Genomic DNA, 22,625 nt, shown 5'->3' on the forward strand with positions numbered 1-22,625 from the left:
TAACAGTTTTGTTTTCAAATCACAATCAACTTGAACATAATCTTACTGTTTTTCCCCACCTAAAAATGTATCATAAATTAGGTATCTTTTCTTTCTTTGTATACATTTTTTGTAAGACTGAATTTTGGTCCTATTTGATAATGATTTATCATGTGATTAGCAGACACAGAGAACAGACTTGTGGTTGCCAAGGGGTAGGGGGGTAAAGGAGGGATGGACTGGGAGCTTGGGATTAGCAGATGCAAACTATTATACATAGGATGGAGAAACAAGGTCCTACTGTATAGCACAGGGAACTATATTCAATATCGTGTGATAAACCATAAAGGAAAAGAATATGAAAAAGAATGTATGTGTATATATATATATATATATATATATATATATATATATGAACCACTTTTCCATACAGTAGAAATTAACACCACATTGTAAATCAACTATGCTTCAACAAAATTAAAAAAAAATTTTTTTTAAACATCAAAAAGAAATCACGTGATTAGATGACTCTTACAGATTCAATGTTTTAGCAATGGGAATAAAGACTCGGGGAGATGGTCTGTGAGGGGCCAGGTTAATTCTAAATGGTTGGATTAAATTGTATTGCATCTAGAAAGTAATCACCCGGTGTTTGCTTTTTGCTGGATTCTTTGGTCATTGTAAAGACAGAGCCCAGCGCTCCTGTATTATCTAATTAAGAAAAACTGAAAAAGACGCATCTCTAGCTGAAAACTGTGATCCGTGTTCTGTGAGGCTAAATTTCAAGTGTAAAAACAAAAGACAGTGGAAATAATTTATCTCAAGATAAGAACAAGTTTATACAGCATGCAACCCGTGAGCTGGGCTTTCAGTTTTCGTGGAGCCAAACACGCTCATCTCTGGGCTGAAAGGAGGGCATCTGGAAGAGTGAAAACAACATAGGCTGGTTTTTTGTCTTTTACCTTTTGGCCCCGCTACGCGGCATGGGGGACCTTAGTTCCCTGACCAGGGATCGAACCCACGACTCCTGCATTGTGAGCGTGGACTCTTAACCACTGGACTGCCAGGGAAGTCCCCTGTTTATTAATCCTGTAGATGTAACTTGTAGGGAATAGGAGGACCCTGATGACCGCACTAATGGGCAAATGCACAGTATGTCCACGAGGTGGTGCGAGGATGATATTCTGTGACCTGTGGAAAGATGTGCGGTATTTGCCTGCGGTGCTCCCAGCAGCTGTGCTGATGAGCATCTTGCGTGGCGGGGATGGCTGGGTGCTGAGACCAGGATGAAGACAGTCATGGTTTGGGGGAAAGTTAACAGAGAGCACGGAGCTGAAGTCTTGGAGCAATGACGGGGTAGGCCCGGCAGCTATTGCATCCCTGCAGTGAATCCATGTATGGCCCTAAGCAAGATGCCGAAAGAGCACAGTCCCCAGCAGAGAGGTCCAGCAAGGCAGCAGTGTAACCAAGGAGACCAGGGAGAGGTTCTCCTAATAAGGAAGAAGAATGTAGGGCCAAGCGACACAGGGGGGACTGTTCCAGTCCCAGTGCACCAAGCCCGCAATCCCAGAGAGGCTGTGGGTCTTTCAGTGGTGCTTTCCCAACAGTCACTACAGGTGCGTCTTACGCAGGCTTGGGCATCATCGTTAGTGTGAAAAGCACGCAGAGAGTCCACATGCTTCTGGTCAGCTCATAGATGCTGAGCACGGAAGGCAGCACCTAGGACAACTGGGTCACCTTCTGCCAGTTCTGGGTCATCACTCCTTAGAAGCCAGCCCAACGCACATAAGTTTAGTGCATTTGGCAGCATTATCGCCGGGAGCCCTAGAAATCCTGAAATCCTTGAGCTGTGCACCCTGGGGACAGTGACAAATAAGAACTCAAGGTGCCTGGTGCTCATCCCCCTTGCCACAGCTCTCTGGCGCAGCCATGTTGGAGAGCATTGCTACTCACCCCCATCTCCCTTCCAGAGTGGACTAGTCCACCTCCAGACTGCTACCCGAGCAAGGATAGCCACCTCTCTCAATGAATACACACATGTGACAAAGAAAAGGAAGACTGGAGGTAAAAATAACATATGGCTACTAAGGGTTATTTTTATTTTTATTTTTAAAAAATATTTATTTATTTATTTGGTTGCGCCGGTTCTTAGTTGCGGCAGGCAGGCTCCTTAGTTGCAGCTCGCAGGCTCCTTAGTTGTGGCATTTGAACTCTTAGTTGCGACATGCATGTGGGATCCAGTTACCTGACCAGGGATCAAACCCGGGTCCCCCTGCATTGGGAACCCAGAGTCTTAACCACTGTGCTACCAGGGAAGTCCCATGGGTTATTTTTAAGTGGCAATATGTCAGTGTTCTCATATCTTCTGAATTTGAGTGTCTTCATGGCAGAGGATTCTCAAGAACAGTAGAATGCACTGCCTACAATTAAATCTCTCCCACTAAGAAAAGTCTTTTAAACAAGTGTGAGATCCCATGCCACTGATGGCCGACGTCGTTGCACCATCATTGCATCGTGGAGACTGAAATGGTCTTGGAAGAGATCAGGAAGACAGTGGCATTCGAGATGAGCTTCAGAACGGGCAGGAGGGGTGATGGAGACCACGCCACTGAATCACAGCCTGCAGGTCAGGACCACTCGTAGGCTGATTCATTCGCATTGCTTTAGGTCACCTTGAGCAACAAAGCCAAACCAAGGGCTCTGTTTCTCATTTCTTTCATGTTCCTCTCCTTTGACTTCCTTCAATTCACCAAGAAGAATGGCCCAGCAGCACCTTGGTCCATCCTTGTTATCCAACCATATCCACGACCCCTCACCCTGGGTCCACATCTAGCAAAGCCCCCTGAGTAATTTCTGAGAGGTGCCACCAATGTCCCGTTGGTCACTGTGGGTTCTCTTAGACACCCCCCAACTCAACGCAGGACCTGTTAAAGGATCTTCCCAGTGACAGAGCAGAGGAAGGTCAAGGTAAGCTCGCCTCTCTTTGATAGAAATGCTGCTTTCTTGGTTTCTTTCCTTTTCAGTCAAATTTGAAAGCTGACCAGGTACATTAGGGATGATATATACCATTTCCATGGCGGGCGGGGAAGGGGAGTATTGAGTGAGAGTCTTTTACCGACTGATAACTGATCCAAGAGGGCATTTACAAATGACGGCATCAGTCATAAACTACACGGCGGGGGAAGTTTCGCTTGGCAGTAGTATCCCTCCTTGGATGAAGAACTTTGGCATCGCCGACCAAACTGGACTCGAGAGACACACCTTTCAGGAAAGCTTGTGCCTTTTCCAAAGGTGTCCTCTACCCTTGTTTTGGGGACCTTTGACCTGACCACAGCTTCCCATCTGGTTTCCTAAAGTCACCAAGAGAACAGAACGGAGAGCTGTGTGAACAGGTCCTCATCGTGTTTTCTTTGCAATTGCAGGTGGTGTCAGGAACAAGGGAAAGTGGGACGTAGTCTGGAATCACTCACTTTCTGAGGAAAAAAAACATGCTGGCTTTCGTGGGCAGAGCTGGCCTCAACCAGGTTCCAGCTGGGATTGGCCAGGAGATGAGTCCACAGGGATGGGTCAGAATACAGGCCAGAGACACGGAATTCCCCAGGCCTCTTCCGCCTGGGGCCAGGAAGGACAAGTTTCTAGTTTTCACCTGTTTCTGGAAGTTGCCTGACAACCAGTCCTTGTCCACACACTGTTGGCCAAATGTTGTCTGGCTCAAAAACACTTTTAAACTGAAGAGCCTTCACACTGCGTGGCCAGGGCAGCTGTAGGACATTCTAGTTGCAAAGGAGATGAGACAGGCATGGACCACAGTGGAGTTCAGGAAAGAGATGGGGGCTGATCCCAGAGTCGAGGTGGTCCTTCCTACTCTTCTCTATGACCGAGAGTCATCAATTTGAGAGTTTCTTCAAAATTGTCTTGGAATTCTCAGGCCCAAATTCTGTGTCCTCCCACTTGTGGGGACAGGAAACTCGGACGTAGGTGACCACTGCAAGGGCACTGCCTGTATCTTCCTCATCAATTCTCACCCCAGTGGTCAGCCCTAGACAACCCGTCTTAGGCCCCATAAATGTCTAATGTACATCCCCCCACCCCAGACTGGGATCCAGTTCAGGAGTGGAGAGGGTCCCTCCTCAGCTTGTCCAGGCCTACTGGGTCCACACCAAGCCAGGGGCCTGCCCAGGTTCTAATCCAGATCAGGAATGAGACGGGTGGGCTCCTGAAGCATCCCTCCCTCACCCCTGACCCTGCTGTTCTGATTACATCTAGGACAGGTGTGCCCGGCCTTGCTCTTCATCTCTGCTGACAGGTGGGTCCCCTGCTGGGAATCCTCTAGGACATGGGTGTTGACCTTACTGTCTGTGTCCCCAGGGCCTCACTTAGGGCCTGGCACGTGTACGTGAGGCCAGGAAGAACTTACAAATGCATGGTCAGATCAGGCCATCTAACTACTCCAAAGCAAGGAGCAACAAGGGGAGGGGAGCTTATGTCTTCCTCATCTTCTGATCTCTAGTATTGCACTGTCCCATGGTGGCCACGAGTCAGAGGTGTCTGCTCATATTTAAATTAATGAAAACAAATCAAATGAAACATTCAGTCCCCCATCACACTAGCCCCGTTTCAAGGGCCCAATCAATAGAGAACATTTCCATCCTCACAGAACATTCTTTTGGGCAGCTGCCCACCACTGGATCTGTTCCTTGAAGTCATTTAACCCAAAGCATGTGCATCACGGTTGGATTTGCAGGCTAATCAGACTGGAGGCTAGAGCTAGAAGGATCTGGTGGAAACGGGGAAGTGACGAGTTGAAGGCGAATCCTCTCGGTGAAGGTTTGCAACTGTGATCGATGTCTTGGTGAAGGGCTCTGGCTCCAGGGAGCCCAGGGGAGGCTGAGAACCCAGAGGAAGGAGCCAGATGATGCTGAGTGAGCCAGCATGGCCTCCACTGGAAGGGGAGGCACGGGTGAGCCACTTTCTCTAATAACTTTATTGCTCATGTTTGTGTCTCTAAAGAATGGCTTGTGGAGAGCATACACGACTCAAGTGAGGACAAAGACTCTCCAGGTAGGGACAAATGCTCAGGTAGGATCCAATGGGCAGGGTCCCCAGCAGCAATCAGGATACACATGCCCCTGTGGAGACTGAGGAAGAGGGATATGAAATAAGAAAGAAGAAGGAAATATGTGTGAGGGCTTGTTTTGCTCTTTGCATGTATTAATGACATAAGAGTAGGAGATACTAAGCCTATGGCGTTCAAATGTCTTTTGCTATTTAAGATTATCTTTCCCATAAGAATTGGTCTTTTCTGCCTTTGCCAAAGTAAAGCCTTTGCTTGCATTTGGTTGGCATCTCTTGGGAATAAAGCACAAGTGTTATTGGTTTGGGGTTTGGGGGTTGAGCTGGGATGAGGCCATCTGGTGGGACACGACTCCCTCACGAACACTTGAACCTGGACACAGTTCTCCGTGTGCGATCCCGGTGCTGGGTGAGAAGCAGACGCTCTCCCTCTGCACATTCAGGTCTTGTGGCGGCACCTTCATGTCCTGTCCTCAGGTTTACTCCTGGTTTAAGGGCGCTCCCAGGGGTGGGGAGGTTAGAGATGATGTCCTCCCAGCTTCCTGTACGGGTTCCTGGGTCCTCCTGGAGAGGTGAGGGGGGAGCACACCCTGGAGCACATTTCTCGCCTCCACTGCTCACCCACAACCCAAATCCTGGGACCAGGAATGAGGCCTATGTTCAGCTGCCCCCCGAGCCCCTCCATGGCTGGCAGGAATTCTCGAGGATGCTGTGAAGGGTTGTCGGGCTGGCCCCACACACTTGTCCTCATAGCCCTGCTGACCTTGTCCTCTGGGACTGACCTGCCCCAGGACAGAGCGTCTGGAAGGCAGGGCCAGGGGGTCACTTCTCCTCTCAGAACCCACTGCTGCAGCCAGGCAGCGCTGCCCCTGCTCCCCCATACCCCAGCCATGCCCACCCTGTGCCCTTCCCCCAGGCTGGCCCAGGTCCCCTCCTCCCCAGTCCTTCCAGGACTCCGGGACAATCTAGCAGGTACTGTTTACTCATGTGGGCATATATCTCCTGCTGGAGAACCCTTGTTGCATCACTTGCAGAACAAGAGAATTTGGACAAGTTACTTTACCTTTAAGCTTGTGTTCATCTTCAGAGCATGTATGGGGTTGCTATAAGGTTCAAATGTCTCCCAAGAACCTAAGGTCACCCCAGGACAGGACAGTCACTCACTACGTGGATCTGGTTGTCAGTCTCTCCCACAGAGCCCAGCACAACCACGGGATCATGGTAGGGGTTCCCAGGATAGGATACGGTAGTGGAATACCCATGATTATTCCTTCCACGTTCCCATGTTGGAGAACAGTGATGGATGGAGGTTGACAAAGAGACAGGAAATGGGCTTTTACTCAAGAGAGAAAACAGGCAGGGAAGTTAAGTCCTGAAGGGAGGGGGAGAGATGGAAAGCAATTTATGCAGTGACATGGGGACAGTGACTGCCTTTTTGGAGAAACAGGATGACACAGGCATTCATCTCTGGCCACAGTTATAGAGTTTGAGGGCTGGGAAATGATGTTGGAGATCAGAGACCCACCCCCACATTGCCGAAGTGACACGATGGAGGACCTAGGCGAGAACGTAGAGATGGGGACAGAAAAGGTTCAAAGGTCAGGCTTTATCCCACCAGGCACAGCAGGACCCTGAGTCCTCACCTAGACCCTGACCCTCCCCACCCTCCCCTTTCCTTTTCCAAGGTCACCCCACCGCCATTCTGGCAATTCTCCATGCAGAGCATTACTTGGTGGATTTTGAAGACTCCTAAAGAGAGAGCGACAATCTACATGTGATTTATTCCTCTTTCTGCCTCTTTAAATTCTCTTTCTCTTATTCATGAGCTCCTCTTTGTAGCTCTTCCCCGTCCCCTCCTTCCCCCTTTTTATGATTCTCATCCAGAAGGACCTGGTCTCGTCCAGGCACTTGAGGTCCTGGGATAGGCTGTAAAATCTACACGATCTCCCTGCAGCCTTCCTCCCCCACTTTCTTAGCATTGCGCTGGCTCCTGACACCCCCAGCTCCACCCAGCTGCATCACTGAATCCTGTTAAGTAACAATGAGTACCCTCCCAACCTCCTCCCCCAACCCCACCACATCCCAGCCCCTCACCAGGTAGGAGGCGGGGCTGAGGGTCAGGAGGGATGGATCCACCCTCCTGGAGGGGCCCCTGGGAAGTCTGGCTCTGCCCTGGACCCCCCATCACCCCCACCACCTCCACAGCACAGGGAGATCACCTCGGTGCTCTGTGACCACCTAGAGGGGTGGGATAGGGACGGTGGGAGGGAGACGAAGAGGGAGGGCATATGGGGACGTATGTATATGTATAGCTGATTCACTTTGTTATACAGCAGAAACTAACACACCACTGTAAAGCAAAAGGCTTAGCCAAAAGGCTGAGATGAAATAGACAAAATAAACTTTAAGCTAAAATTACTGTCAAGTATCAATTTTACTAATATAGTAATTCCAAAGGACCAAGGAGCAGGGCAGTGGCTTTATTGAGAACCCAGGATTTCCCAGTGTCCACCGTGCCCAGTCACTTTTAAGTCATCACCACAGCCCTATAATTCAGAGATTTAGGTGAAGTGACTTGCCCAGGATCACACAGCTAAGTGAGAGTCTTCTGGGACCCACAGTAACTTTTGCAAAGGCATCTCTTGCTATACTTAATCACTGCCACCATCTGACACTCACAGTCTTTCTTTTTATACTATTCTGTTTCCTTGGGTCAAAGAATCCGACCTCTGAATTAAGGTAAAATAGGAACTAGTGGCAGATCAAAAGCCCAAATCGCTTCAAGATATTCTTTTAATTCCCCCAAGTAATGCCTTTAGTCACAAAAATATAGAATATAGAAAATTACAAATCAAGTGACCTTAGTGTTCACAGGCAAGCACTAACACATTTTAATGTACCATGATCGTATTAAAATAGAAAAAACTAAGAAACATTTTCTACGGAGAAGCTGCCCCTGCAGCAGGCAGCGGGAAGGGACAGGAAGGCTGCGTGGTGCCCAGGCCCCCGATGGCCTAGGTCTCACCCCGCAGCGCACTGTTGATGCAACGGAGCACTGCTTCCTTCTCTGAGTCTAGGTCTTCGTCGGTGACCCGGAAACCCAGCTGAGGGGGTGAGGGCAGCCTCAGAGGCTCCCCTTGCCTGCGCGGCAGCAGAGGAAACCTGCGTTTTCGGGGCCTGGGACTGTCAGGTGTGGGAGAGCAGTCCCTCCAGGGCCGTTTCTGCCCTCTTATTGCCTCTGCATCTTTGTCAGGCTGGCTTTTTCTCTGGGAAACCACCGGAGTTGCAGAGGGTGACGGAGGACCCTCCTCGCTCCCTTTCTTTGAGGACTTCTGGGGCAGCCCTTGCAGTATGGTGGGACACCTCATTCTCTTCACGGGCGGGAAACCTTGGGTGGAGCTATATGAGCTCCTGATGGCGTTTCGTTTGGGGCAAGAGATCATACAAGTCTTGTGGAGTGTCCTGTTGCAGCTGTCTTCTGCCCTATTGGCGTGGAGGTTTCTCTGCAGAGGTCCAGGGCTGGGCACGAAGAAAGAGACCCGCAGAAGCCTAAATGCAGGTCGTGCGTCCCCGGTGCCATCAGGGCCACTTCTCTGGTTGTCGTTCCCCCTATGACTGTGGGGACTTCCTCCTGCTGGCCATCCCTTTCCCGCTCTCTCCCAGGGCCCTCAACACCGACTGCTCTGTGCTGCAGTTTGGGACACAGCTGGGTGTCGTGGGCGGCACTGGCTGCCCCCACGCCACACTGACAGTGACTGTGACCACTGCGGACACTCAGCTGCGGGACATCATGGAGGTGAGAGCACCCATCACCACCTTCTTCTGATGGCCTCACCTGCAGATGGAGATAAGGACCCCCAGAAATGCCAGCTGTCCTGCCAAGAAGCTCATCACTCTCAAGGCAAACACCTCCAACCGTCAGACCCCGGGAGATTCAGAAGCGCAAGACGGTCCAGGCGTGCATCCTCACCTGTGTGCCCCAGGGCCTGACGTGTACTCTGCGCATGTGCCACCCCTCCCTAAACTATTGCATCCCGCAAACGCAAGCCCATTGTTCGCTCACAGGTTGCAGAGCTATAAATACCAGCAAAGGCCCAAACACTGCGCACTTCGCTTTTGGCCGAGTTGGCAGCTGAAGGAGAGTGCTCGGAGCCCAGCTCTCTATGCAAGGACCGATCTCACCCAAGTTCTCTACGGGCAGTTACTTAGGTAGGCCCTGCCCCTCACCCCCGCCCCGGGCACTGGGGGACCAGCACCTGCCAGGAGGGCTCGGCTGCCCCCAGCCGGCTCACCGCGCCCACCGACTTCCCGTGGCCGGCCCGGGTCACCCAGCTGTCTATGGCCGGCTATCCACTCGCAGGCCAGCCCACAAGTGTCCAGTGACTCTGCATCTGCGCTTTGCCACAGAGTCTCTGAGACCCCATTCTACCGTCCCGCAGGCCCTGCGCTCCTTTCTGGGGGTCCGTATCTCCACCTGCAGGTGAGGCCTTGGGAAGAAGGCGGTGATGGGTGCTCTCACTTCCATGATGTCCCGCAGCTCAGTGTCCGCAGTGGACACAGTCACTGTCAGTGTGGCACGGGGGCAGCCAGTGCCGCCCACGACACCCAGCTGTGTCCCGAACAGAGCACAGAGCAGACGGTGTTGAGGGCCCTGGGAGAGAGCGGGAAAGGGATGGCCAAGCAGGAGGAAGTCCCCATTTTTATTGGTGGTGGTGCTATAACCACTTTACAGATGAGCAACCTGAAGGAATCAGATAGCTTTTTTCTTTCCAAAAGCACTTCAGAAATTCACTTTCAGGTAATCATTTTGAGGTAGGATGAGAAACCAGGCTTGAAGAGGGTAAAAATGACTCTTTAAATTTACCACTTGGACTGAGCTATATGTGAACTCTAGGTAAGAGCGTGGGAACTGCACAAGCAAAGTGAGACACTGAAGATCACAATGGTAATTAATAGCCGTACTGTTTTCTAACGGACAAAGAAAATGCCTATATTATAAGTTCTATTTCTCCTGCTTTCTGGCAGTGTCATGCTCAGAGCAGCGTCCTGGCAAGGAAGTCAGGATACTTAGGTTCTGAAACCTGGTAAGGATACTACCATAATGAGAGAACTTGAACAAGTCAACCTGACCTCTCTGAGCCTCAGTTTCCTTCCTCATGAAATGAGACTGTGAAAATAGAAGTTCTCTAAGGCCCTCCTAGTTCTAAAATGCTTCCAGTCTAGGAAACAGCATAGAAGTCAATACTAGTGCAGGCTGAAGGGAAAGATAGGGCAGGGAGAAGGTTGCTTCCATCCTAGAGAACAATGTCTGAACCATACCACTTGGGTCTTCTGCCCATCTGTGCCCAAGATGGGAGCACAGGCAGTTAATACAGAAGAGTGTAAAACTGCTCAGTCCTTACAACCATCATAACTGTCTGATTTTTGGATTCTCAGTAAGTATTGACAGTAGAGGTGTCCTGATAGCAAGAACCTTCCTCAAACATAGTGAGAATTTATCAATCTCCCTGATTTTTTCATCACCCTCTTGTTCTTACAGAAAATTGCCAAAATCCATCTGTACTTGGAACTCTGAATTCTCTGCAGCACTCTCTTCCTGTGGTGAGCAATGCAGCTTCCCTAACAGCAAGTGTCTGCAACTTCTCCAGAGTCTCTGCTCCTGCCGTCAGTTCGGCATCAGCTACGGCCACCTCTTTCCAGACACACATGGGTAGTGCCTACCTTCACCAACATTCTAGCACAACTCTGTTATCTGGAGTTACTGACCAGAGCCAGATCTCCACTTCAGCTGCTTCCTATCCAGGTGTTTCTGAGTGGGGCATCACAGGAAGCACTGAAAAGAATTCTTCACTCGGAGACTTTACTCTGGCACTCACTGACCAGCACACAGCTGCTTCCTCCATGCTTATGGCAGCCCAGTATGATAAAACTGCAGACACCAATAAGATGGCCCCTCTATATCCATCACTTTCCGCCAGCCTTGCTCAGGGAACACCATCTCAGATTCCAAATCAGGGACATAACCTGTCACTTCCCTACCAGGAAGGAAGCCAGGTATCTTACTATAACCACGGCACACTGGGGTCTTTACTGTATGGAGAACTTGGCTCCTGCCTGCAGTCGTATGGCTCTGTGTCATACACAGGAAGTAGGGCCTCTGTGCAACCAGAAATGGTAATGGTACTAAAGGAGATTCAGCCCACAAATATCTTACCACCAGCTTCCACCTCTGGAATCTACTACCCTGTGTCTGCTCACCGCATCCCAGAAACAAGTTTTCAAGGTGAGTACAAACAGCAAGCACGTTGAACAATGAGGTCAGCATTCAAAAATGGGGTCAAATTAAGAGCTGGGAAGTGGTGTATAGACAGGTAGAATTTAGATCCTGAGCCCTTAATAACCACTACCTTCGCTCAGGGCTCTCTGTTTTTAGATTCTACATAAGAACACCTAGGTCTTCCCTGGTGGTTCCATGGTTAAGAATCCGCCTGCCAATGCAGGGGACACGGGTTCGAGCCCCGGGCTGGGAAGATACCACATGCCGTGGAGCAACTAAGCCCATGTCCCACAACTACTGAGCCTGCATTCTAGAGTCCGTGAGCCACAACTACTGAAGCCCACGCGCCTACACCCCATGCTGCACATCAAGAGAAGCCGCCACAATGAGAAGCCTGCACACTGCAACCAAAAGTACCCCCCACAAGCCGCAACTAGACAAAGCTCGTGCACAGCAATGAAGACCCATTGCAGCCAAAAAAATACATACATAGAATAAATAAGTTCATAAAATAAATAAATGAGTATAAATTTTTAAAAAAGAACACCTAATGCAGGTGGGAAGGTGGGAGGGGCACTGTAAAAGTCATCTATGCTACATGTACAAGAACCCTGAGAGCATACCAATAGGTACCACATTTTTCACTGCTGTAGCCGATCATTCCCCCTGTACTACCACACTGTATCTCGCCCTTCCCTAATCTACTGCTAGAGTCTCTTTGGAAGGTGTTTCAGAACTCCTGTTATGATAGTGCCAGTTTAACTGTCCTCACTTCCTTAATATATACCAGGATTTAAGACCTTAGGGTCCGAGATCCTGTCCAGAGCAAGCAGGCTAAGACTCTGTCTTTGTTTATCTATTTCATCAGGAAAGGCTCTACTCCCTCTCCTAGTTCATGGTGTGAAGTGATCTTAGCCTCTCAGGAAAGTGGGGAGAATTGAACGGACTCTATATGAGAATGCTAGGCTTTGTAAAACATTTCATTTTTGAAAAATAAGACTCATTTTTTAATTGACTTATAACAATCCTATGAAATACAAAGAAAACCAAGAATCAGTGACAGGAAATGATCACCAGTAAGAATTACAACAGTCACCACTTATCTCGTAGCATAGGACACTGTCCATGATCCTTAAGAAGAGTTAGTAGAAATGCCTTGCCCATCTTGCCCCTAAACACCAACACAGCAATCATGTACCTTGAAAGGTACATGATTGCTGTGTTGGTGTTTAGGGGGAGCATCTCACTTACGAGGGACTGACTTCTACCTTGACTCCTTTGTAGGGATGGAGACTTCCCTGGTGATGAAAACTTCCCTGGGATGGCGACCTCCAATCCAGACATTTTGTGTGACACAAACTCAAGAACTCCCCAAGTCCAGCAGGAGCAGAAGTATTCAGATACTTGAGAGTAATCCACCACCTGAACTTGGGGACATTTCAGGGACAGCTCCAGTCCAGAGTGCCAGTAGTCTCCTGGCCCTGCCTCCAGCTCCAAGGCAGGGACAAATAGAGAGTAAGAACTTGGAGGATATTAAAACCAAGCTTTCAAGTCCTCTGGATGCCTACCAGAACCCAAGAGAAAACCAAGAGCCTCCACTATTCCCTTCAGAAATCCCTGATATTCAACAGCTCCCGGGCTGCACTGACCCCGTCAGCCAAGAGGAGCAGCCTGGTTCTGAAAATGCTCATCTGGGAAAGAACAGCCTGAGTCTTGAGGACCTAGGGACACTTGAAAATGGGATGGAATCTAGCAGTGGTTTTGCAGACATTACTACACTGGCAGAGCATATTCACCTTCCCCAGCTCCTTAATTCATTGAAAGATCTTGATCAATCCAAATGTCCCAACATGATCAAAGCCAAAGACACCAGAGCCATTAAAGTGAATCAGGTGCAGGAAAAGCCAAGTGTCATAAAGGATCCCTCTGATCAACGCAGGAAGAACAAACATAAAGCCTCTGAGCCTATCAGTGGTGCTCCCGAGGCCAAAATCCAGCCAAAGAATCCACAGTGCCTGTTAGGGGGACAAGTGGTTCTATGCAATGCTGCAGTCAGTGACAGGGCTCCTGTGAACACGGCCAAGCATCCTAAAGGCAATCCTCAGAAAGCTGCATCCAGAAAGATCAGCAAAACTAAGAGCCATGGGCAGGAAAAGACCACAAGGACCAGAGGAAGAAAGAAGGCTGAAGAGAAGAAGCAGTCAGGGAACAAAGTCAAGGCAGAAGAGAAGCCAACAATTCCCAAGACGAAGCGAAAGGAACACCAAACTGAGCTTATCCACGAGAGCATTAAAAAGCCTCGAACCTCCCTAGGCATGCGCATGCTGGAGTCTGTGAAGGTTTTTCATGCACTGGGGAAGAAGAATGATAAGAGAACTGGGCTCTCTTCCTGTCGGGTCTTGGGAAATTCAAGCAACCCTAAAGACCCCCAGCCACCCCCAGCTATCCAGCCATGGCGGCGTACCCCACGTGAGGGTAAGAGTCCTGAGAAAACTCAAGTCGAAGCCCAGAAACCAGACAGCAGTGCTGAAAAACAGTGTCCATCTCCATCCCAGTATGAGCTGCCTCCTCCTGGGAAGGTCAACTTGACACCTCTGCCTTTTTCTGCCTGGGACAAGCCTCAAGCTCGACCTGCTCCTCGGAGGCCACAGTCTCTGGCCTCACATCGGCCTGCTGTGGCGGACCGTGCCCAGCCTGCTTCTTCTAACTCAGCTCAACCTGCTGCAGCCAGTTCATCCCAGCCAGCTCCTGCCTCTTTGCCAGGTCCTGCCAAACCAGCTCAGCCAACTGTGACCAACCCAACCCAACTGGGTTGGACCGCCCATATCCATCCTAGTGTCCCTCAGTCTGCTGCTCCTAGGCCTGCACCCTACAAAACTTCATCTTTCGCTTCTCTCCAGCGGGAGCCTGTTCCCCCTGCTGTGACTAAGTGCCAGTCCCCACCCAAGCTCCAAACCCCATTTCTACTCCAAGACTTCAGCAAGCTATGAAGACCATGGAGGGAACCCAACGTTTCTGAGCCAGTCATGTCAAAGCCCATCAAACAAGAGCAGAGACCATAGCGGGAGGGCATGAAGAGGCAGGCTCAAGAAGAAGGTGAGAATGCCGCCAAATAGACCTCTTTGGGGAAACTTCAAGTTTTCATTGAGAGGGAAAAGGAAATGGAAATTGCTGGCTACTACGGACATTTATAGTAAGAGCTGCTAGGATTGTTGGTGCCACCTTGGGTACCAGGTATAAATTTCTCTATTTATTCTCTATTTATATATTTCTCTATTTATTTCTCTATATTTATTAAAACAATAAAACTGAATAAATGAATGTCATCGAATTAATAGATGAGTAATAAACCTTTTGAATTTTGAGATGCTGCTAACTGTGGCGTGCTTTAAGTTTTTTTGTTTTGTTTTGTTTTTGATGGGGTTGGAATCAAAGTCTGCATGAGAAAGGAAGGACTGAAAGTTGTATGGGAGACTGAAGGAAAGGGGAGGAAAGGGGTAAAAACTGAGGAAAAGAAAGGAACGTGGCCCAGGGCCAGGAAGGCCAGAAGAGATTTATGGATTTATGAAAGGAAGCAGGGGTGAGGATGAAATGGCAGAAGTAAAAAACAGGGTCAGAGGTCAGGGTTGAAAGAACAAAATGTGAGTAGAGTTGAAGATGACAGAATGTGAGTCTAGATTTACTAGGAGAAATAGAAAAAGTCTCTTGGGGAGGTTGGCCTTAAGTCTCACAACCACCACACAGGTATTTAAGAAAACAAGAGGTTCAGGACACATCTCTGAAAGGTTTGAGTTGCCTTATGCAGGTGTGATTATAGTGGGGGTATAGGGAAATCTACCAGAGAGGTGGCTAGGGCTCAGAGTTATCCTAGGGGCAGAGGCAAGGGAACTCCTGCCTCAGGAGGCCCACGAATAGGGCCTGGTATGTAAATCACCATGTACTCAACACCTAAGCACCAGGGCAGCTAATGCACTATTCAGTTAATCCTGGCAACGACAGGCAAGGCCAGTGTTCCTGTGCCACTTCACTTAGAGACGTGCAGCAAAGGGCTGAGGTCACATCGCATGTGGAGGTACAAGGCCTCAATTTGAGGCCCAAATGCCTCTGAAGTCCTCAGTATTTGCAAGTGCCTGCAGGCGTCCACCCTGGCTTTCAGAGCACAGCATGCTGAGGTTACTGCTGGACGACATCAAATTTCTGGACAGGCCTAAGTATTAACTTGAGGGGCTTCCTCCATTGACCAGGGGGTGTGCCACCTTCTGCAAACATCACCATCAACTAAAACGCATGAGAAAAATCCGATGGAAGCGTCCACTCTCACGGGTGAGAGCGGTGGGGGCACACGCACTGGGTAGCCGCTCCAACAGCCACAGGACGCACGCGCCCAGCGGTTCAGGGGCTCCCTGGGAGGCCTCGTGGGGCAGCTCGAGGGAGTGAGGTTGGGAGATAGCGGCAGTGGTGGGCGTCAAAAGGAATGACGTGGGGAGAAGGGAGAGATGGAGGCAGTGGATAGCGGATAGTGAAAATGGGAAAACTGGCAATTTTCATTTTCAAAATTATTTTTTTGAGATGTCATTCACATGCCATAAAATTCACCTTCTGAGACCGCAAATTCAGTGTCATTTCGTACATTCTCAAGCCTATGCAACCATCACCATCATCTAGCCCATCACCCCAAAAAGAAGCCCCCATAACCATCAGCAGGCCCTCTTCATCCCCTCCTCCTTCAGTCCCTGCAACCATACATTTCCTTTCTGTCGCTATGTTTTTGCCTTTTCTGGACATTTCATGAAATAATACAAATGTGACCACTGTGTGGGGCTTCTTTCACTTAGCATAATGTTTTCAAGTTCGTCCATGTCGTAGCACGTGTCAGTACTTCATTCCTTTTTATGACTGTGTAATATTTCACATATACACCACATTTAAAATATCCATTCATCCATTGATGGGCATTTCGGTTTTTTACACTAATAATCTCCATTTATTGACAGTGTATTCTGTGCCAGGCAGCACCAGGCTAAGTTACTGACCTTATTTCACAGATAAAGAGGCTTGGAGAGTGTGAAGAGTTTGCCCAAGATTAAGAGCTAGTAATTGGGGGAACTGGGGTTTGAACTCAGGTGAACTTCAGAGGTAATAAATTCACATGACAGAACATTAGAAAAGGTATACAAGGGTATTCAAAGAAAAGTCACCCTTTTCCCCACGTTCCCCAGCCACACATTTCCCTCCTCAGAGACATCTGCTTTTGCCGTGCCGTGGAATCTTCCAGAGAATTACTTATACCTCAACATGTATGTATCACAATTTATTGACTAATCTGTCCCACTGATTTGAAATGTCACTTTTATGGTATAATAGATTCTTATTAGAGTAACTTATGTTACTCTTTTCAGAGCTGTCCTGACTCTTTTTTGCCTATCTTTTATGTTTGCCATTTCTCTAAATGTCTTTTTATCTTCTTTTTGATTTAAAAAACTGTTTCCTTTCCTTGTTTGTTTCTCTTAAGGCATTATCCATTATGTTCATTCACTCGTATTATTTAATTTAATTTATTTGTGTTTGGCAGTGTCGGGTATTAGTTGCAGCACGTGGTCTCTTCGTTGAAGTGCGTGGGCTCTTTCTTGCGGCTCGTGGACTCTTTAGTTGTGGCGCGTGGGCTCCACAACACGTAGGCTCAGTAGTTGCGGCGTGCAGGCTTAGCTGCCCTGCGGCATGTGGGATCTCAGTTCCTCAACCAGGGATCGAACCTTCATCCCCTGCATTGGAAGGCAGATTCTTAACCACTGGACAACCAGGGAAGTCCCCACTCTTGTATTATTTTAAATTTAGTTGGCTTTTCTGAATTTTTTTCTTTTATTTTGAATTCTGTCCTGAGTTCTATCATCTTACCTAATTCTGGTTTATGCTGTTCGTTCATCTGATTTTTTATTATGGTAAAATATACATAAAACCAAATTTAGTTTTTCAACCATTTTCAAGTATACAATTCAGTGACATCAAATACATTCACAATGCTGTGCAACCATCAGCACTATCCAAATTCAAAATGATTATGTCAAGGGCTTCCCAGTGGTGGCGCAGTGGTTGAGAGTCCACCTGCCGATGCAGGGGACACGGGTTCGTGCCCCGGTCCGGGAGGATCCCACATGCCGCGGAGCGGCTACTCCCGTGAGCCATGGCCGCTGAGCCTGTGTGTCCGGAGCCAGTCCTCTGCAACGGGAGAGGCCACAACAGTGAGAGGCCCGCGTACCGCAAAAAAAAAAAAAAAAAAAAAAAAGAATGAAAGAAAAAGAAAGTCTTAACCACTAAATTCAATCATACAGGAACATAACATTTAAAAAAAATTTTCTTTGGCTGTGCAGCATGTGGGATAGTAGCTCCCCAACTAGGGATTAAACCCATGCCTGCTGCATTGGAAGCGCAGAGTCTTAACCACTGGACCACCAGGGAAGTCCCAGGAATATAACTTTTAGAGGAGAAGTTATAAACCCCTTGGTTATATGAACTGCAGATTTTTAGTAAGAAATCATGTATTTTAAATGACTTGGAGCTTTAAAGAAAGGAAGGAAGGAAGGAAGGAAGGAAGAAAAAGGGACTTCCTTGGTTGTGCAGTGCATATAATATCAAAAATAAATAAATTAATTAAATATATTTAAAAAAGAAAAAAATGCTGAAATCCACTGACTAATTATTCAGGCTGTTATATCTCACTATTTCCAGATACATCCCTTTATAAACTTTTAGTAAAAGGTTATCTTATGTCAGAAAAAATGAATTACAAACTTTTCTCTTTTTCCAAAATTTGAGAAATTCCCCTACACTTCTACCTTCAAATTTTATAAAAACGGAAAAGTAGGGCTTCCCTGGTGGCGCAGTGGTTGAGAGTCCGCCTGCCGATGCAGGGGACACGGGTTCGTGCCCTGGTCTGGGAGGATCCCACATGCCGTGGAGCGGCTGGGCCCGTGAGCCATGGCCGCTGGGCCTGCACGTCCGGAGCCTGTGCTCTGCAACGGGAGAGGCCACAACAGTGAGAGGCCCGCATACCGCAAAAAAAAAAAAAAAAAAAAAAAAAAAAAAAAACGGAAAAGTAGTGACAACCCTTATAGTTATACCCAATTGCATCATCTGGCCACATGCCTTCTACATCAATCAAATAACTACAAAACAGCAAAATTCCAGTCATTTGTAAATAAAAAGGAAAGAAAATCAAGTTTTTGCAAAAAAACGTACAATTTCGCTTTACAAATATAGGTAGAAAAATCCTAAAGAAACATCAGCACATCTAATCAATAATTATTAAAGAATGATATACACCATGACTACAAAAATGCGTTATTCCAAGGACTCAAGGGTAACGCAACTTTAGAAAATCTATTAATATAACTATTTACATTAATACAACAATTTAATTAATAAATGAAAGAGAATAAAATACAGGACCAAACTGGCAGATGGTAAAAAGTTATCTGATAACATGCAACAGTCAGTTTCGGTGAAAATGCTCTGTACGCTAAAAACAGGAGACTTAATAGGACAGAGTATTCATCAAGAACCAACAAATAACAAAAGACAAATTAGGATAAATATGAACATCATATCTAAAAAACCCTATCCAACCAACCATAGGAGCCAGAAACTTAGGAATCACCATCACTGACGGCTATTTCTCCCTCGCCCTCATCCTTAACCCACCACCAGTGCTAACAATGATACTGCCTACATACCTCTAGAATCTGTCCACATCTTTCCACCAAAATGACCACCATACCCTGGTCCAAGCCACCATTATGCCCAATTTCTACAAAAGTCTCCTAACTTGTTTCCTCGCTTCCACTCTTTCTCCCTGCAGTGCCTTCTCCACTCGGTAGCAAAATGATAGGTTGAAAATGCAACTGGGTATGTTCCACACACTCATCTTCAACAAAAAAAGTTCCACGCTTTTCTATTACTCTTAAAGTCTGAAACCTTAAACAGAAGCCTGCACGATCGAGCTCCCGGTGGTGTGGGCACTTCTGCTCTTAGCGGCTCTCCCCTCCAGTGCCGCCAGGGGAAAGGGCAGAAGGACGCAGAGGCGCTGCTGCCAAAGCTGCCGCCTCCTGTGGGAGCTGCACAGCCAGCAACCTTGCTCCACTTTGCTGGGCAGGGACCCCGTCCAGTACAGTTAGTTCCCCCGACAGCACTGGGGCCAGGCCAGGGGGGAAGGGCCAGCTGTGCCGCCAAGAAGCTCATCACCCTCAAGGCAAACACCTCCAACCCTCAGACCCTGGGAGATTCAGAAGCGCTAGACGATCCAGGCGCGCATCCTCACCTGTGCGCCCCAGGGCGTGACGTGTACTCTGCGCATGCGCCACCCCTCCCTAAACTATTGCGTCCCGCAAACGCAAGCCCACTGTTCGCTCACAGGTTGCAGAGCTATAAATACCGGCAACAGCCCAAACAGTGCGCACTTCGCTTTTGGCCGAGTTGGCAGCTGAAGGAGAGTGCTCGGAGCCCAGCGCTCTATCCAAGGACCGATCTCACCCAAGTTCTCTACAGGCAGTTACTTAGGTAGGCCCTGCCCCTCACCCCTGCCCCGGGAACTGGGGGACCAGCACCTGCCAGGAGGGCTCGGCTGCCCCCAGCCCGCTCCCCGCGCCCACCGACTTCCTGTGGCCGGCCCGGGTCACCCAGCTGTCTATGGCCGGCTATCCACTCGCAGGCCAGCCCACAAGTGTCCAGTGACTCTGCATCTGCACTTTGCCACAGAGTCTCTGAGACCCCATTCTACCATCCCGCAGGCCCTGCGCTCCTTTCTGGGGTTCCGTATCTCCATCTGCAGGCGAGGCCATCGGAAGAAGGCGGTGATGGGTGCTCTCACCTCCATGATGTCCCGCCGCTCAGGGTCCTCAGTGGACACAGTCACTGTCAGTGTGGCGTGGGGGCAGCCAGTGCCGCCCACGACACCCAGCTGTGTCCCGAACAGAGCACAGAGCAGACGGTGTTGAGGGCCCTGGGAGAGAGCGGGAAAGGGATGGCCAAGCAGGAGGAAGTCCCCATTCTTATTGGTGGTGGTGCTATAACCACTTTACAGATGAGCAATCTGAAGGAATCAGATCGCTTTTTTCTTTCCAAAAGCACTTCAGAAATTCACTTTCGGGTAATCATTTTGAGGTAGCATGAGAAACCAGGCTTGAAGAGGGTAAAAATGACTCTTTAAATTTACCACTTGGACTGAGCTATATGTGAACTCTAGGTAAGAGCGTGGGAACTGCACAAGCAAAGTGAGACACTGAAGATCACAATGGTAATTAATAGCCGTACTGTTTTCTAACGGACAAAGAAAATGCCTATATTATAAGTTCTATTGCTCCTGCTTTCTGGCAGTGTCATGCTCAGAGCAGCGTCCTGGCAAGGAAGTCAGGATACTTAGGTTCTGAAACCTGGTAAGGATACTACCATAATGAGAGAACTTGAACAAGTCAACCTGACCTCTCTGAGCCTCAGTTTCCTTCCTCATGAAATGAGACTGTGAAAATAGAAGTTCTCTAAGGCCCTCCTAGTTCTAAAATGCTTCCAGTCTAGGAAACAGCATAGAAGTCAATACTAGTGCAGGCTGAAGGGAAAGATAGGGCAGGGAGAAGGTTGCTTCCATCCTAGAGAACAATGTCTGAACCATACCACTTGGGTCTTCTGCCCATCTGTGCCCAAGATGGGAGCACAGGCAGTTAATACAGAAGAGTGTAAAACTGCTCAGTCCTTACAACCATCATAACTGTCTGATTTTTGGATTCTCAGTAAGTATTGACAGTAGAGGTGTCCTGATAGCAAGAACCTTCCTCAAACATAGTGAGAATTTATCAATCTCCCTGATTTTTTCATCACCCTCTTGTTCTTACAGAAAATTGCCAAAATCCATCTGTACTTGGAACTCTGAATTCTCTGCAGCACTCTCTTCCTGTGGTGAGCAATGCAGCTTCCCTAACAGCAAGTGTCTGCAACTTCTCCAGAGTCTCTGCTCCTGCCGTCAGTTCGGCATCAGCTACGGCCACCTCTTTCCAGACACACATGGGTAGTGCCTACCTTCACCAACATTCTAGCACAACTCTGTTATCTGGAGTTACTGACCAGAGCCAGATCTCCACTTCAGCTGCTTCCTATCCAGGTGTTTCTGAGTGGGGCATCACAGGAAGCACTGAAAAGAATTCTTCACTCGGAGACTTTACTCTGGCACTCACTGACCAGCACACAGCTGCTTCCTCCATGCTTATGGCAGCCCAGTATGATAAAACTGCAGACACCAATAAGATGGCCCCTCTATATCCATCACTTTCTGCCAGCCTTGCACAGGGAACACCATCTCAGCCAAGTGTCATAAAAGTTCCCTCTGATCAACCCAGGAAGAACAAACATAAAGCCTCTGAGCCTATCAGTGGTGCTCCCAAGGCCAAAATCCAGCCAAAGAATCCACAGTGCCTGTTAGGGGGACAAGTGGTTCTATGCAATGCTGCAGTCAGTGACAGGGCTCCTGTGAACACGGCCAAGCATTCTAAAGGCAACCCTCAGAAAGCTGCATCCAGAAACATCAGCAAAACTAAGAGGCACGGGCAGGAAAAGACCACAAGGACCAGAGGAAGAAAGAAGGCTGAAGAGAAGAAGCAGTCAGGGAACAAAGTCAAAGCAGAAGAGAAGCCAACAATTCCCAAGATGAAGCGAAAGGAACACCAAACTGAGCTTATCCACGAGAGCATTAAAAAGCCTCGAACCTCCCTAGGCATGCGCATGCTGGAGTCTGTGAAGGTTTTTCATGCACTGGGGAAGAAGAATGATAAGAGAACTGGGCTCTCTTCCTGTCGGGTCTTGGGAAATTCAAGCAACCCTAAAGACCCCCAGCCACCCCCAGCTATCCAACCATGGCGGCGTGCCCCACGTGAGGGTAAGAGTCCTGAGAAAACTCAAGTCGAAGCCCAGAAACCAGACAGCAGTGCTGAAAAACAGTGTCCATATCTGGACCTTAGGATTTAAGACCTTAGGGTCCGAGATCCTGTCCAGAGCAAGCAGGCTAAGACTCTGTCTTTGTTTATCTATTTCATCAGGAAGGGCTCTACTCCCTCTCCTAGTTCATGGTGTGAAGTGTTCTTAGCCTCTCAGGAAAGTGGGGAGAATTGAACGGACTCTATATGAGAATGCTAGGCTTTGTAAAACATTTCATTTTTGAAAAATAAGACTCATTTTTTAATTGACTTATAACAATCCTATGAAATACAAAGAAAACCAAGAATCAGTGACAGGAAATGATCACCAGTAAGAATTA

The 22,625-nt window shown here is 48.3% G+C and overlaps 1 pseudogene across 1 annotated transcript in view; it reads left to right on the plus strand.

The window, feature by feature from the left end:
* The window catches only part of LOC307064171 (uncharacterized protein C2orf78-like), a 34,592-nt pseudogene extending 20,069 nt beyond the window's left edge, over positions 1-14,523 (plus strand). Inside the window, exons 3-5 of the transcript in view lie at positions 5,969-6,024; positions 10,592-11,335; positions 12,614-14,523. The product of the transcript in view is annotated as an uncharacterized protein C2orf78-like (transcript). The remainder of the gene's footprint in view (positions 1-5,968; positions 6,025-10,591; positions 11,336-12,613) is intronic.
* Positions 14,524-22,625: the final 8,102 nt, after the last annotated feature.

This window comes from Hyperoodon ampullatus (assembly GCF_949752795.1).
Source record: "Hyperoodon ampullatus genome assembly, chromosome: 15".
In the NCBI taxonomy this organism is placed as follows: Eukaryota; Metazoa; Chordata; class Mammalia; order Artiodactyla; family Ziphiidae; genus Hyperoodon; species Hyperoodon ampullatus.